This window comes from Rattus rattus, chromosome X, assembly GCF_011064425.1.
Source record: "Rattus rattus isolate New Zealand chromosome X, Rrattus_CSIRO_v1, whole genome shotgun sequence".
NCBI lineage: Eukaryota > Metazoa > Chordata > Mammalia > Rodentia > Muridae > Rattus > Rattus rattus.
In genome coordinates, this window is record NC_046172.1 from 87121098 (window position 1) to 87137514 (window position 16417).

General features: G+C 42.4%; 1 pseudogene; it reads left to right on the forward strand.

The window, feature by feature from the left end:
• Positions 1–9112: 9112 nt before the first annotated feature.
• Positions 9113–10946, forward strand: LOC116888597 (annotated as a pseudogene).
• The last annotated feature ends 5471 nt before the right edge of the window (positions 10947–16417 follow it).

Sequence of the window (16417 nt, forward strand, 5' to 3'; positions counted from 1 at the left end):
TTATCTCTGAATTTTTTTTTGATCTTGTCTCGTTTATTTGTAAAAACAGCATAGGACACTGGTCATCTGCACATAGTGTGTAGGTGGGTGTGTCACAGCAGTCTGTCTGTCTTCACACTGGCAGGGACCTTTTCTATGAGGGCTTCACAGGGGCCTGGGCACCATTGGGAGCCTGGGCTGGAGCTTTGGCCTGGGCCTTAGCTGGAGCTTTCGCCTCTGCCTTGGTTTGAACCTTGGGCTTTGGTTGGCAGAGCCTATGACCCTTGGCCATGTAGCTTCGAATCCTCTTCCCAAGCTTGATCAATGAAAGCCACACCACTGAGTTTGTGACTGGAGCCTTTTGGCATCTTGGGCTTGACAGTCTGAGGCTTCACGAGGGCCTTGATGGCCTCTGCTCGTGCACTCACTGCCTTTGCATTGTTGGCCTGCATCTTCTTCAGGCCTTTTTTTGTTGTGCTTCTTGGCAAAGCACATGTTCTTCAGGAACTTGGGTCAACCCCCTTAAGAGAGTCGTATCTTTGTGACTGGGATTTCTTGATGTCATTTCTGTGCCATTTGCAGGACTGGTTGTGTGTGGTATGGTTCTTGGACTTCGCCATGTCTGTATGATAAGCCACGGCTCCCACTTATTTCTGAAATTTTAAATAGGTAATCTTTCTACCCTTTTCTAGTAAATTCACCTAACTTCTAAGAGGCTATAAACTAAAGCCTAGAAAATCAAGTGTGGAATCCTTAACAGACATTTGTATGTATTTCCACATCATATTTTATTATCTCTCTCTCTCTCTCTTGAGGTCTGATAATTGACAAGAAAAATGCTACTCAGAAAAGTTCTTGCTATTTTTCTTCTGCAGTTTCATCCCTATACTTCTCCACATGTCTCATGTGACTTTTTTTTGTATTCTATTAACTCAAGTTGTGTCAAAGGAAGATAAATGATAGAGTTCTGTTTCTGATTATTGAGGTCATGCCTCATACTAAAAGCAATGGGAAAAGTGCTGGACAGAATATTTTAAAACTCTTAAGACTACCAAAGGGTTGACAAAACCCCATGAAATTGGCAAGTCCAGAATCTAAGTCAAAGTGAAAAATCTGATAAATAAGAAGAGCACAGAAACCCTTTTTACCCTGAGGTTATTTACTAAACTATTGAGTTTAAGCTAAAATGCTCGCAGCCTAATGAGGCATGAGGAACAGAAGACAAAGTACAGACACTGTCTGGTTATAATGAGCCCAACAGAGACATGTTTTAATAAAGGTGCAATGCCAAAAGCATTATAGTAATTTCCTCTTCCTAGAGCAAGTTTCTTTGGTACCGAACAGATTGGGGTGGGGGAGGTGTTCCTAGGATAGAGAAGAGACTAGTGGTATTCTTGTGAATTTCTCAAAATAAATATAGAACCTGTCAGAGCCCCCAAATCTTCATGTTATTATCAGCAAAGAAGATGTTAAGGGGAAAATGTATTCCTAGAGATAAAGAAGGCCATTGAAAAGGTTGAAAAATTCAGGGGCTGGAGACACTGCTCAGTGGTTAAGAGCATTTGCCTCTTTGCTGCAGATCGGAGTTCTTTTCCCACACCCACATGTTGGTTCCCAGCCATCTGTAGTTTCCATTACAGGGGATCTAATGCTCTCTTCTGACCCTCCTGGGTTCCTGTGTACATATGCTGCACAGACATACACCACAGTACATACATATACACATATAATAAATATTTTTAAATGATAACATATTTGGTAGGATTGTTCTAGAACTAATTAAGAATTTATGCTTAATAATGTCAATAAGCATAATCAAAATTTAACATAAATATAATGGAAAATAGACAAATTAATAATAAAAGTAAAAGATTTTAGTATACCTCTTAATGAATTGTATAAGTAGACCAAAAATGAAGCATAAGTTGAATGTGGTTAGTAATAGAGTCCTGTAATCTTACCCCTCAATTGGCTGAAACAGGATAGTAAGTTCAAAGCCTGCAAGGACTCCATAATGAGGCCCTGTTTCAAAGATGTGCTCTCTTGCAATAACGGCATGCTACAGGAGTAGACAACTACTTTCTGGTTGGATTGAGGTCTGCTCTGGGAGAGCGGATCCATATCTGATATTGCATGCTTGGTCAAAAGCCTTTGGCTGAGAAAAATTCTAGGATCTATGGTAGAACCTCCTATTTTCACTCAGAGAAATGGACATGATATGCTTGTGAAAATTGCCTTCTCCTTCTCAACATTTATGTTCTTGTCCATAGCTTAGTGCTGCTGTGGGGTTTGTTTGGGAGGTTTCTTTTCGGCTTGTTAGCAGTTACCAACGAGACTCATAACTGGTCAAAGTGTTGAGAGTAAGAGTTTGCTGAGTGCTCTGTCATAAAGAGGACTACATATCTCCCCATCCAACCTTTCAGGAGCATCATGGAAGAGCGCACAGAGGGAATGGATGAGCCAGGAGAATAGGTGATTGCTGGAGAACACTGTCTTCTGACAGGAAATGCCTGCTACTCTCTTCAACACTTAGAACTTTGTTACATTCTTGGAGTCTCAACCTCTGTGTTTACCCACACAGGACTGGGCCAGTCAATATTTCCTATGGAGAGAAGATGGGCTCCCAAGACACCACCCCTAGGTTCTATTTTTGCTTTCTATTATGCTAAAGAGGAGCACACATTTTCCCCAGTGGTGTAGCCACTAGTAAGTTACTCATGCTCACTCATGGTCCTGTAGGTAACTCTAATTAAACTCATTACTTCACTAAAACCAAAATAGACATACAAGGAAAAGGAGGACAAGAAGAGGAAAAGGATCATCAGGAGAGGGATGAAGATATAAAAGGGTAGTAGAGAGTAAATATGATCAAAATACATTATGTGCTCATGTGCGGGTTTGTTTTGGTCAACTTGACCCAAATCTAGACATATCTGGGAAGAGGGAACCACAATCGAGGAACCACCTTTGTCAGATTGGCCTGCCATCAGGTCTACAGAGGTGTTTCTTGATTAATGATCGATATATGAGGCCTCAGCTGACTACGAGTGGTACCGCCCCTAGGTTGATAGTCCTTGGCACTATTAAGAAAGCAGAGTGAGCAAACCACAGAGAGTAAACCAGGAAGCAGCGTTCTTCCATGGCCTCTGCATCAGTTACTGCCTCAGGTTCCTGCTTGAGTTTCTGCTGTGGCTTTACTCAATGATGAACTATTTCTGTGTCAGCTGAAATCAACTCTTTCTTCACAAGTTGCATTTGGTTATGGTGTTTTATCATAGCAGTAGAAAGCAAATGAAGACAAAACTTATACAAATGTCATAATCAAACACATTATTATATAAAATCATTACATGCTAATAAAAAAGAAAAGGAGACACTAACTTTACTATTTTAGGGACTTTCAAAACTTGTTGCCCATTCTACATAAAATAATTATTTTGACATTGAAAGCAGAAAGTAACAGAAATAAGCGACCCCATTCAGTGGTAGACTTGTAGGCTTCCTTTGTATACTTTGATTATTTTTACGTTGCTTCTTTGGAAAAGTTCCTCAATTCATCTAGTAAATCACTCAACAAGCATATACTGAGTGCATCCTAGGCACTGCTATAGGTGTCAAATTTCATAAGAAACAGAAAAGTAGACAAAACACTGTACCCTCACCAAGTTTACATGTAGTCAAGAGAGACAGTGGATAAACAGTAGATATAATAAATATCCACACAGCAAAATGTGGTACATGCTGTTAAGAACTATGAAGTTTAAATAGAAATGTTAAATGTTAAATAGTTGTAAATTTAAAAAGAAAGAGAAGATAGACTATATTGACAAAATGCTATTTTGCTAACTATTTGAAGGGGGAGAGGATGAAAAACGAATCTAGGTAGTAAGGACAGCAGACAGGGCAGTGTCTGCAGGTAGTGGAAGCTTGTTATTATAGCCTTGTCCTAGATCATTTGAGCCCGTTGTCTCTGCCTTGTGTGCGTGCACTTTTGCCAACTTCTTTGCACATTGCTTTGTACTGTTGTTTTAAAAAAAGGTTCTCTCTCTCTCTCTCTCTCTCTCTCTCTCTCTCTCACACACACACACACACACACACACACACACACACACACACACACACACACACTGTCAATGTCTTGGACACACCAGAAGGGGCATCAGATCCTATTACAGATGGTTTGTGAGCCACCATGTAGTTGCTGGGATTTGAACTCAGGATCTCTGGATGAGCAGTCAGTGCTCTTAACCTGAGCCATCTCTCCAGCCTTCTATTGTTCTTTTAAGACAGAGTCTCACATAGACAAGCCTGCATGTAGCTGAGGCTGGCTTGTACTCCTGATTCTCCTGATTCCACTATGCCTGGCTGCAGTTTGCTTCTAAGGGCTGACATATGTTCGCCTCGTGTTCCTGCATTACTTGGGTTGCTTCACTTGCCTGTGTAGAAAGCTAGAAATACCGGGGAACTTATGTCTTCCAAGTGACTCCCAAAGGCAGTGACTAACTGATTTCAAGATATAAAAGCCAAACTCCCTTGGCCAAATTCTGAAGCATAATTTACACTTCAGAGTTCCCTTCAGAATGCTGTGGAGGCTCCTACTGTCTCTTAAGTCTTCTTGCTTGGTTAGCTTCTTCCCTAGCCTGCTCTTCCCACATCCTTGCTAGTATCCCCTGAGAGTGTCCCCTCAGCAAATCACTCACACACGAGTCCTAATCCCAGGTTTTTTTTTTTTTTTTTATCTGAGAGCAGCAGTACGTTGTGGAGTTCTGTGTGAAACTCAAGGCTGTGTCATGTTGAGATATCTAAACTATTTCTACTTCCTGCTCTGCACTGTACAGAAAAATGTACATTTTGTAGGAATGTAAGCTGTAAAGGAACATGTAAACATGTTTTTTAAATGTGCGTTTTCTACAACTTTAGAAAAAATTACAAGCACTCATAATTCTTTTATCCAGAAATACAGCTTCATAGAAAATTTCTTCTTCTTACAGAAACATGTGAAGTTGATATGAATCTTACTTTACAAACTTGGAAACATAAGACATACACCACTCTGTGATGTTCAAGATATGAAATTAAATTTGACTTAAGGCTTCTAGGCCACTTGACTGACGGACTGTTGATCGAGGTCAACTCTACTTCCTACCGTGGTCTCCCTTATCTCATCAGAATTGAAAAGTTGGGAAACAGTACAGTTCCTTTTTTATTGTTACATCTCTATTCTTCAGCCATTCCACAGGGCCAGGAACTGCCACTGTTTCTGAGTCAGGATGATCCCCAGGCTTGGTTACTGAGGCTGTGAGTTTAGATCTGTATATCCTGTCTTTTTAACTGTATCGTTGAGATGTTCTTTTCTGAGTTCCTGATAAGGATGTTGGGCACCGCTCGTAAATTCCACAGGCTCTGCTGCAGACTGCTTTGGTTTTTCCCAGTCTTGGGAAATCCTCCCAGCTCCTCTACTTTCCCTCAGTCTCTCAATCACCTCTGCCCCATCCCTTTGAAGCCTAATCTTCCGCAGGAACTCAGGATTTTCGTGAACAAAAGCCCGGGAAGGGTGGTTGTTGACAGACAACAATTATTTTCAGCCCTATAACACCAGCTTCCCTGGGAGTTAAAAACTACAATGGATCTGATTATCTTTATGGAATTGGGAGTAGAGATTTAAAGAAAAGGCAGAGCAAAGAAAAAAATATATTTGTGTGTATGTTTTTAGAGCTGACCACATAGTATTAGAATTTAATCTTAAACAGTTTCTTGATATGTAGCCCTTGCTGTCCTGACACTCATTATGTAGACCAGACTAGCCTTGAACTCACAGAGATCTCCCTGCAGGGTTTAAAAACCTGTGCCACCTTGTCCATCCATAACCTATTTTTTTCTTTTTGGTTTATGCATTCTTGGTGTGTGTGCGTGTGTGTGATATATGTGTGTGTGCGTATTCATGTGTGTGCACATGTACAAATATGTATGTGTAGCTCAAAGGTCAACATTTGGTAGCTTGGACCTGGGGCTTGCAGATTAGGCTAGACTATATGACCAAGAAGCTCTGGAGACTCTCCTCTCTGAGACCTGCCCAGTACTAGGATTACAAATACGCGCCACAGTGCCATATTGTTACCTGGGTATTGGAGATTGAAGTTGGTTGGCTCCTCTTTTTATGCAGCAAGTAATTAAACCAACTGAGCCATGTGGTTCTGTAACTCTAGAGCTCAAAGGAAAAAGAATGTTCCTCATACAAAATGAAGAGAGATAAAGAGGACAGAAAACACACAAAAATTAAAAAAAAAATGAGGTAAGCAGTTACTTCGGTTAAACATAAATGTAAGAGTTTTGGTCCCTTCCTCTAGCTTTATGAGAGCATTCATTCACCCACATAGAGATGACGTGCACTCAGAGCAGAGCAACATGACAGTGTTTTTGCTGTTCTCTGTAGCCTCTCTCGGTCATGTTATCCTCCTCAGTGACTCCACATAGGTGGCTCACAATCCCTGCCCCTTCCATTGCTTGCAGAGTAAAGCTTCCGTAGATTCCTGACTCTAACCAGGTTCCTCTTAAGAAAGCACAGGCCCCTTCTTTTCTTTACCAACATGCTGCTCAGCTCTCATCTTCTCATTTTTCCAGAAAAGAAGGGGGTCAAAGTTCAAGCTGAACTGTGATCCCAAGGTCTTTACATCTCCAGGGCACTTCCTGGCACCCAAGGATCATGCTCCTGAAATTGGTTGATGAGTTTACACGAGCAGGGAGATAGTAGAATTCTTTGGGAAAAGGCTGTTTGGGGCTAAGAACTGTACTGCAGGCTCAGCACTTACAGACAGGGAGATGCTTAGTCACAGAGGGAAGGAGTGTATGGAGACTATTTTAAAGAAAGTAATCTAGTCTCAGTAAAGATAGATAATCTGTCACTGTAGAAGACCAGGTGAATAGTTTCTGGCAGCACCCCATGAGGAATGAGAGAAGAGAATGAACATAGGGTCCTTGGGTGACCTCTCTCTTCAAGTTTCTTAAGAGTTATTTGCCCAAAGCAAAATTGGAAGTGAAACCATAAAGGGGGCTAGCAAAGTAGTGGTTAGGTACTTCTGATGAACTCTCTTGAAACATTTGTCATTCCTCTCTCCAAGTTCGAAGAAAAAAAATGTTTTGTTTTTTTTTAAGTAGGAAACAGGAAATATCAAATAAATCATCTAACGAATAAGATTCCTATGAAAACCAGCAGTAGTTTCTCTGCCTGTGGCTGAACTGGCAGCCAGCACCCTGAGGGCTAATTCAAAGTGTTAGGGCAATAATGTAGTTCTTGGAAGGAACATCATAAACACATAATATTGAAGATACCTTGTCACCGAGTCCACAAAAATTGAACCTGTGGTCATACTTTCTTTAAACTTCTGCCACAAATCACCCATCACTGTAAACTTTAGGTGATAAAGGAGAGGACAACCTGGAAAATTGGTGTCCATGGGGAGCTGTTCTTTCCAACACATCAAAATGATGAACACTCGGCTATTAGTAGAACAAAGAGAAGTCTTCCTATGCACATCCAGTCTATCCATCACAACAGATAATTGGCCAAACATCTTTTCATGTTGAAGTTAATTGTCTCTCTTCTGTTCCTCCTCCCATTAGAGCCTTGCCTGACCTTCAAAATTTAGAGACAACTTCAGGCAACTCCTAGAGAGGCAGCTTCTCTAAAATGAACAATTCTGAAACTTAGTGACTATCTGGGACTCTGTGAAGAAGATAGAAAGAATGCCATTCTCACTGATAAGTGGATATTAGCCCAAAACCTTGGATTACCTAAGATACAATCCAGAGAACACATGACACTCAAGAAGGACAAACAAAATGTGGATGATTCACTCCTTCTTAAAAGGGGGAACAAAATATTCACAGGAGGAAATACAGAGACAAAGTGTTGAACAGAGACTGAAGCAAAGGTCATCCAGAGACTGCCCTACTGAGGATGCAGCCCATATACATGCAGCCACCAAGCCCAGACAATATTGATAGAGCCAAGAAGTGCATGCTGATGGGAACCGGATATAGATGTCTCCTGAGAGGCTCAGCCAGAACATGTCAAATACAGAGATTAATGCTAGCAGCAAACCACTGAACTGAGAATGGGGATCCCCGTTGGAGGAGTTAGAGAAAGGATTGAAGGAGCTGTAGGGGTTTGCAACCCCATAAGAACAACAATATCAACCAACCAGAGCTACCAGGGACTAAACCACTACCCAAAGAGTACACATGGACAGACCCATGGCTCCAACTGCATATGTTGCAGAGAATGGCCTTGTTGGGCATCAATGGGAGGAGAAGCCCTTGGTCCTGCCAAGGCTGGACCCCCCAGGGTAGGGGAATGTCAGGGTGGGGAGGCAGGAAGGGTGGGTGGTTGGGTGGGAGATACCCTCATAGAAGCAGGGGGTGGGAGGATGGGATAGAGGGTTTATGGACAGGAAACAAGGAAAGAGGATAACATTTGAAATGTAAATTAAAAATATCTAATTAAATAAAAAGAAAGAGTGCCACCCTCCCAAAAACCATATACATATCCACCATTACCTTTTGGTATTTAATACCTAACTCAGGCTTTGATCACAGCACCATGAATATTTATGCAATTTAATATGTAAAAAATATAGTCTGTATTTTTGACATTACTTAGAAGTTTATTTTATTAAAATATTAATGTAATATTCCTTTAATATCCGACAAGGATTGTTATATGAATTCTGGTTGTATAATTTAATGTTTATCACAAATCCATGACATGGGTACCACTACTATGGTGGTTTTATCAAAGAAGAAATGGAACTTGAAGGAATTTGCACTGGCTAATTATAATAAAGAGGGCTGGGATGCAAACACAGATTAGGTGATTAAACACATATGTTCTCCGTCAGTAAGATGTTCCATGGTAGGTCAACGGTTCCAGTTGTCTTAATTCACAAATAGCTTGATGGCATACTTGTAAAGATTTAAGCACTGGAGGCAGAAAGATGTGAGAGAAGAAGGGTGTAGGGGTTAGGTTAACCTAAACTAAGGATGTAGGAAGATATTTTATGAAAACAGTGTAATTTGTAAGCTAATTGAAAGTATCATTTTAGGAGTGGGGCCCCGCACAGGCCGCGGCGGCTGGCTCGGCCCTAAGGTCCCGGCGGTGGCTGCAGGAGGAAGCCTGGTGGCTGCGGAGGAGGGAAACCGAGGCCGCTCGCAAAGACGCTCCCAGGCTCCGCAGGGAAAGGCTCCTAGAAAGTGAGTACGGACGGTATGCAAAGTTGTGAATCCAGTGGCGACAGTGCGGATGACCCTCTCAGTCGTGGCCTTCTCAGTCGTGGCCTACGGAGAAGGGGACAGCCTCGTGTGGTGGTGATCGGCGCCGGCTTGGCTGGCCTGGCTGCAGCTCAAGCACTTCTGGAGCAGGGCTTCACGGATGTCACTGTGCTTGAGGCTTCCAGCCACATTGGGGGCCGTGTGCAGAGCGTGAAACTTGGACACGCCACCTTTGAGCTGGGAGCCACCTGGATCCATGGATCCCACGGGAACCCTATCTATCAACTAGCAGAAGCCAATGGCCTTTTGGAAGAGACAACAGATGGGGAGCGCAGCGTGGGCCGCATCAGCCTCTACTCCAAGAATGGCGTGGCCTGCTACCTTACCAACCGTGGCCGCCGCATCCCCCAGGACGTGGTTGAGGAATTCAGTGATTTATACAACGAGGTCTATAACTTGACCCAGGAGTTCTTCCGGAATGGTAAACCAGTCAATGCTGAGAGTCAGAACAGTGTCGGGGTGTTCACCCGGGAGAAGGTGCGGAATCGCATCAGGGATGACCCTGAGGACACAGAGGCCACCAAGCGCCTGAAGCTCGCCATGATCCAGCAGTATCTGAAGGTGGAGGCTGTGAAAGCAGCTCTCTGGCATAGATGGCGTGTCCCTGGCGCCTTTGGAGAATGGGCAGAGATCCTAAGCGCCCATCATCATCCCTCGGGTTTCATGCGAGTTGTGGGGAGCTGCTGGCTCAGGGCATTCCCCACATGTCATCCAGCTGGAAACCCGTCCGTTGCATCCACTGGGACAGGCCTCGGCTCTTCCCAGGGTCCCTGAGATCGAGCCCCATGGTGAGGTGACCACAATCTCGGCGCTGGGAGGGGTGGCCAGAGTGGAAGAATCCCCAGCAGGGGAGGTGGGACAAGGATGAGCAGTGGCCTGTAGTCGTGGAGTGCGAAGATTGTGAAGAAGTGATCCCAGGACCACGTGATTGTGACAGTTTCCTAGAGGCGTGCTCAAGGAGGCAGTACACCAGTTTCTTTTTGCCCATGTCTGCCCACGGAGAAGGTGGCACGCCATCCACCGCCCTGGGCATTGGTACCACTGACAAGATCTTCCTTGAATTCGAGGAGCCTTTTGGGGCCCTGGGTGCAACAGCCTGCAGTTTGTGTGGGAGGATGAGGCAGGGGGCATGCCCCTCACCTACCGCCCTGAGCTCTGGGCCACAGATCTGTGGCTTGATGTGCTCACCTGCACCAAGCGCTATGGCCACATGTGCTGAGTGGCTGGATCTGGTGGGAGGCTCTGCGTCATGGAGAAATGCGATAGCGAGGCTGTGCTTCAGATCTCTGCAGATGCTTGACAGTTCACAGGAACCCCAATATGCAAACCTAGGCCGAATCCTGCGCGGCCTGGGCAACCCATACTTCAGGGGTTCCTATTCATACACACACAGGTGGGCTCAAGTGGGGCAGATGTGGAGAAGCTGGCCAAGCCCCTGCCCTACACAGAGAGCTCCAAGACAGCGCCCATGCAGGTGCTGTTCTCCGGTGAGGCCACACACCGCAAGTACTACTCCACCACCCACGGTGCTCTGCTCTCTGGCCAGCGTGAGGCCGCTCGGCTCATCGAGATGTACCGATGTTTGAGACCTCTTCCAGGGGGCCCTGAGCAGTGTCCTCACTGCCAAACGTGTTCCTTAAAAACCACTAACTTTCCGTATTTCATGGTCCCGTCCCTTGCCCCCCCGTGTCTTAATTTTCCTCATTGTCTGTAGAATACGGTTGCCTTCTGCTAGTGGACACGGGCACGACTTCAGCCACAAGCCCAGCTTTCTTTTTTCTCAGGCTGGAGTAGGCCAGGTGGATCCTGCTCCCTGCTTTCCTCTCTCCATGTTATTGCAAGTGCATTCAATACTTCGCATTTTTGGGATAATAAAAGAAGTGACCCTTCCCCTCCCCAAAAAAAGAAAGTATCATTTTAATCCAAAGGAAGTTGGAACAGAAGTACGCCATGTGGATGAACAATGTTCCTTCCAGAAGATAATGAGTTATTAATAAAAATCTCAGTGCAGACACATGTTACCTCCTTGTGAGTTACGGTCAGGGATGTCCCATGGGCACCCCAAACAACACACGCTATTGTTATTGCTCTTAGTTGCCCACCATAGCTAGATGGGAAGAGCCTATTGCTGAATACAGCACATACTTTAGTTTCAGGACAGAGAGATGAAGCTTGAACTGACTAGAAAACTTGCTCCTTGCTGGCTGGCTTTCAGAATGCTGGGGGTGCCATGCAGGCCAATAGGGTAGAAAACACAACAGTCTTACCTAGTACTGAACCTCCAATGCAATAATACTGACCTGACAAACAAGGCATAGCCAGAAGCGCCATCCTGGCCAAACTAAAGGAGGATAATCACCCACCCTCTTGATTGGATTTGACGCTTACCCTATAGAAGGAGACTCATAGCTGGTACTATAAACATGCCCCAAACTTATTGTTAGGGAGGTTATAAGCCCTAAAGGGGAACTTAATGTTTATTGTTTTGCTAAGTAGTCATATTGTCCAACTGTCTCCTAAATGTTTAATACCTATAGGTTTATGCTACTTCCAGTCTTTGTCAGAAAGGCTTCTTACTGCATTAGATAGCAGTTAACTCAGAAGCTAACAACTGTTCAAGGAGCTTCGAATAAGTGACAGAGTCCTCAGCCATGAATGGGACACCTATATCAGCCTCTTGTAAGGCTCAGAGATCACAGAGGAGGAAGCAGAAAGAACATAGGAGTTGGAGGATAGGGAGGAGTGCTGTACAATACTGCTTTCTGGACATGACATGGCTGTTGCATACATGAATTCACAGCGACTGTAACAACAAGCATAAGTTCAATCCAGATGAAATTCTAGCATGGACTGTAGAAGAGTTCATGAGGCTTAGACTCTACCTGAGGAGATATTGGTAGTTGATAGTTGCTGGGTGAGTGAGAGTCATTTCGAGGGAGAGGGTGTGGACACTGGCCACTGCCCATGCTCAAGTGGATGGCAGCATACCCCTGTGTATGTGGGCAGCACTAATTTGACTCACTGAGTTAAAAATATACAAGTAACAGAAGACATGAAGTTGGGAATGAGATGTATTGGGATGAACCCGGAGAGAACTGGAGGAAAAACTGGGGGCACATATGTCCAAGATTTACTATAAGTGTTTGAACATTTCAAAGAATAAATAAAATATATCCTTAAATATAAAAAGTTGAAACATTTATTAATACTGTTTTAAAAATTATTTTTTTAGAATTTCATTCAATGTTATTTTACCCTCCCAACTTTATGCTTCCTCTTTTTTTCTGACTATAATAACCCATCAACTCCAATTTGTGCTCTGCATATATTCTTGGTTTATGGAGCCATCTACTATGGCCCGACCTTAATGAAAACAGTGGAGGTCATGCCCTTAAAGAAAAATTGACTCTCTCTCATTTCCATAAACCATCAACTTCTCACAACTCTTGGTTCATGCAAGACGTTGCCTGAAGCGATAAGTTACGAATCCTGTGAAGGTTATGAGTTCATGGTGCAATGTCTATTTACAAGAACTTGGTGAGATCCAAGAGCTAAATATGAGGTCGGGAGACACTTTGACAGTATGTTCATTCAGCAGAGTAATAGCTATGGATTCTCTCCTGGGCCTATGATCTCCTTAATAGTAGATTCTTGACCAGATTTACAGTACCAGGCATGCGTTTACTCACCTGGAGTAGGGCTTAAATCCAACCAGAGAGTAGTTAGTAACCTCCCAACAACACTGGCGTTTCATGGACAGGCACTTCCTGCCAACTAGTTACTATTTACATAGATGGGTAAGATTTTGATGAGATACCCATACCTCCACCCCTCAACCCCCATTCTTGCCAGAAGTAATCTGTATAACGCCTTCAGGTATATAAAAGATGACCAACAGGAAAGAAGTACCAACTTGATTTCTCCATGTCCTGTGACCAAAATACGTGGTGTCTTCCTCAATAGGATTGATGGGCAACGAATAGCAATAGTAATAATGGATGTGTTGTTTTTGAGGTATTCAGGACACCTCTGAAGAAGGGGGGATATCTTATACCTAGCACTAGTTACTTTGGCAACCTAAAGCATCTGGCATAATCATAGGCACCTGTGTAGGATAACTCCAATTAAATATATAAAATATATAAATTATATATTTAAGTGTAAATTATACTTAATTACATATGAGACGTATTAAGAAATAAATTTCTGTGTGGCCTTTTCAAGCAAAAAGGGTTAGTTACCCCTCCCCCAATTCCCTCTTCTGCCCCACTCTTCCATCCCTCTCTCCACTTGACCCTCCCCTTTCATAATTCCCTCTCCCATTTTTATATCACCTATGATAAAAATACTATTTAAAATAAGAAAAAGAGGTTTTACATCACCATGTATTTTTCCTTTTCTCTTCTTTTTTTAACATGCTCTTTTAGCTTTTCTGATGCTAAAGATTGAACCTAGGGCCCCATAAGGTTAAACAAGTGGTCTACTGGTAATTTACCTCCACAGCAACGGGGTTTTTGAAATACATGTATTAGCATATTTCTAAAAGTGTTAAAGAATGAAATACAATTTTTAAATCCCAGAAATGTTGATCAGTGGCATCTAATTGAAGTCCTAGAAATAAATCCAAGTACCTATGGACACCTTATTTTTTTTTTATAAAGAAACAAGAAATACATATTAAAAAAAAGGCAACAGCTTCAAGAAATTCTGCTGGTCTGCATGTAAAAGAATCTAAATAGATCCATACTTATCACCTTGCGTAGACTCAACTACAAAGAGCAAAAGACCTCAACATAAAACCAGATATACTGAACCTAATGGAATAGAAAATGGGGAAAGCCTCGACCACATTGGTACAGGAAACAACTTCCTGAACAAAACACCAATGGCTCAGGCTCTAAGATCAACAATAGACAAATGGGACCCCATGAAACTGAAAAGCTTCTGCAAGGCAAAAGACACTGTCAATAGGACAGAACGACAGCCTATAGAATAGGATTTTTTTTTTTTACTAACTATACATCTGATAGAGGGCTAATATCTAAAATATATAAAGAACTAAAAAACACTAAATATCAAGAAACCAAATAATACAATTTAAAAAAAAAACAACGGAATACAGATCTTAACAGAAAATTCTTAATAGAGGAAACTCAGGCGGCTGTGAAACACTTAAAGGAATGTTCAACATCCTTAACCATCATGGAAATGCAAATCAAATTTAATTTGAGATTTCATCATACATCTGTCAGAGTGGCTAAGATCAACCAAACAAGTGACAGCTCGTGCTGGTGAGGATGTGGAGCAAGAGAAACACTCATTCCTGGCGGGAGTGCAAATCAATTTAGACACTGAGAATCAATATGGCAGTTCCTCAGGAAGATGGGAATTGATTGACCTCAAAATCCAGCTACATCACTCTTGAGCATATACTCAAAGGATACTTCATCCTACCACAAAGACATTTGCTCAACCATGTTCATAGCAGCTCTATTAATAATAGCCTGAAATTAGAAACAAGCCTAGAGTTCCTCAACAGAAGAATGGATAAAGAAAATGTGGGACAGTTACACAATGGAATACCACTCAGCTGCTAGAAACAATGATATCATGAAATTTGTAGGCAGATTGATGGAACTAGATAAGATCATACTGAGTGAGGGTATCTCAAGACCCACTGAATATTTGCTTATGTGGGTGTTAGGTATAGAAGTCGTGACAGACAACAAAAACTAAAGGAAACAGAAATTATATATATGGCCTTTTGCATGTATATATATATATGCATATGTCTATATATGCACTGAGAATGAGAGGATCAAGGAGGAAGGACAGGGTAAAGGACAAAAGGGTTGTTGGGTGACAGTTAACATTAAGGAATGTTTGAGGGATAGTACAGAAACTTAATACAGTAGAGATTTCCTAAAATATAAACAATATGTATCAAGGCACTTTAAATGAAATCACCAGATAATAGGAGAGACAGAATCCCAACTGGCCATCTCTTGTCACAAAACAAAGCTTCTAGTACCAGGATTGGGTTATATCCAATTGAGTTTTGGGCTAAAGCAGCCTCATTGGAATCCCCAAACAACCCAGGCTATTACCAAGACCACAGGGTACTCTGCAAATGAAAGCAAGGCCCTATTGTGGAAGACAATACCTACACAGCTCATTAAGCAAGATGTCACACTGGTGCCAACTACATGAACCTTCACCCCTACATGCTAGTCATCTTTGATACAGAAAGGTACTCTGAATGCTATCTAAAGAGAAGTATAAACACCAAACCCTTTATCTTCAATGCTGTCCTGCCTGCAATATATGCTATGGTAATGGTGGCACAAAGCTTGTGGGAGCAGCAAAGAACTCATTTGACTCAATGCCTACACCATGAGACATAACCCATTCCCTACACTTCTTAGCTGACCAAGAGCTACAGATTAGATAGTTCAGAGACCAAAGGTAAAAACAAATAATATGATTTCAGAAAAGGAATCTTCAGATACTCTCTATTTTTTTTAAATTAGTCCTCTCACAGAACAAAGTTTGTTAAACAGGTTTTGATTATATTCAGCTGCCCTACCCCATCTCCTCCCAGATCCACTGCTCCCTCCCATTCCTCCCAACTTTGTGCCCTTTAAAAACAAATCCTTTAAGACCAAGTTGTTCAGTCCAAATGATTTGTGGGTGTGTGGTCTTCCACTAGAGCATAGTGAGCTTCCTGAGGGCTCCACTCTTAGAGCAAGCTGACTCTTCCTCTCCCAGAAGCTAACTACCAATTGTTCTACAGTTAGGGATGGGACTATGTGCTCTCTCCACTGTCCATGCTGGGATTTGGCCTGGGGTGGCCTTGCAAAGGTCTGATGATTGCTGCCAATTCATATATACAACTGCCCTACTGTGGCATGCTGCATATTTTTATATTGTTTCATATTGTTTTTTAACTGTTTTTGCTAATGATGTTTGAGTTTATATTCAAGGAAAATGCTAATCTTAAATATCACCCCATTTTGGTCTCGTCTACGTAGGATTTTGGTATCAGGATAAAAAGCTAACCTCATGAAATCAGTATTTTCTCCTCGATTGCTTTCTAGAATTCATAGTAATT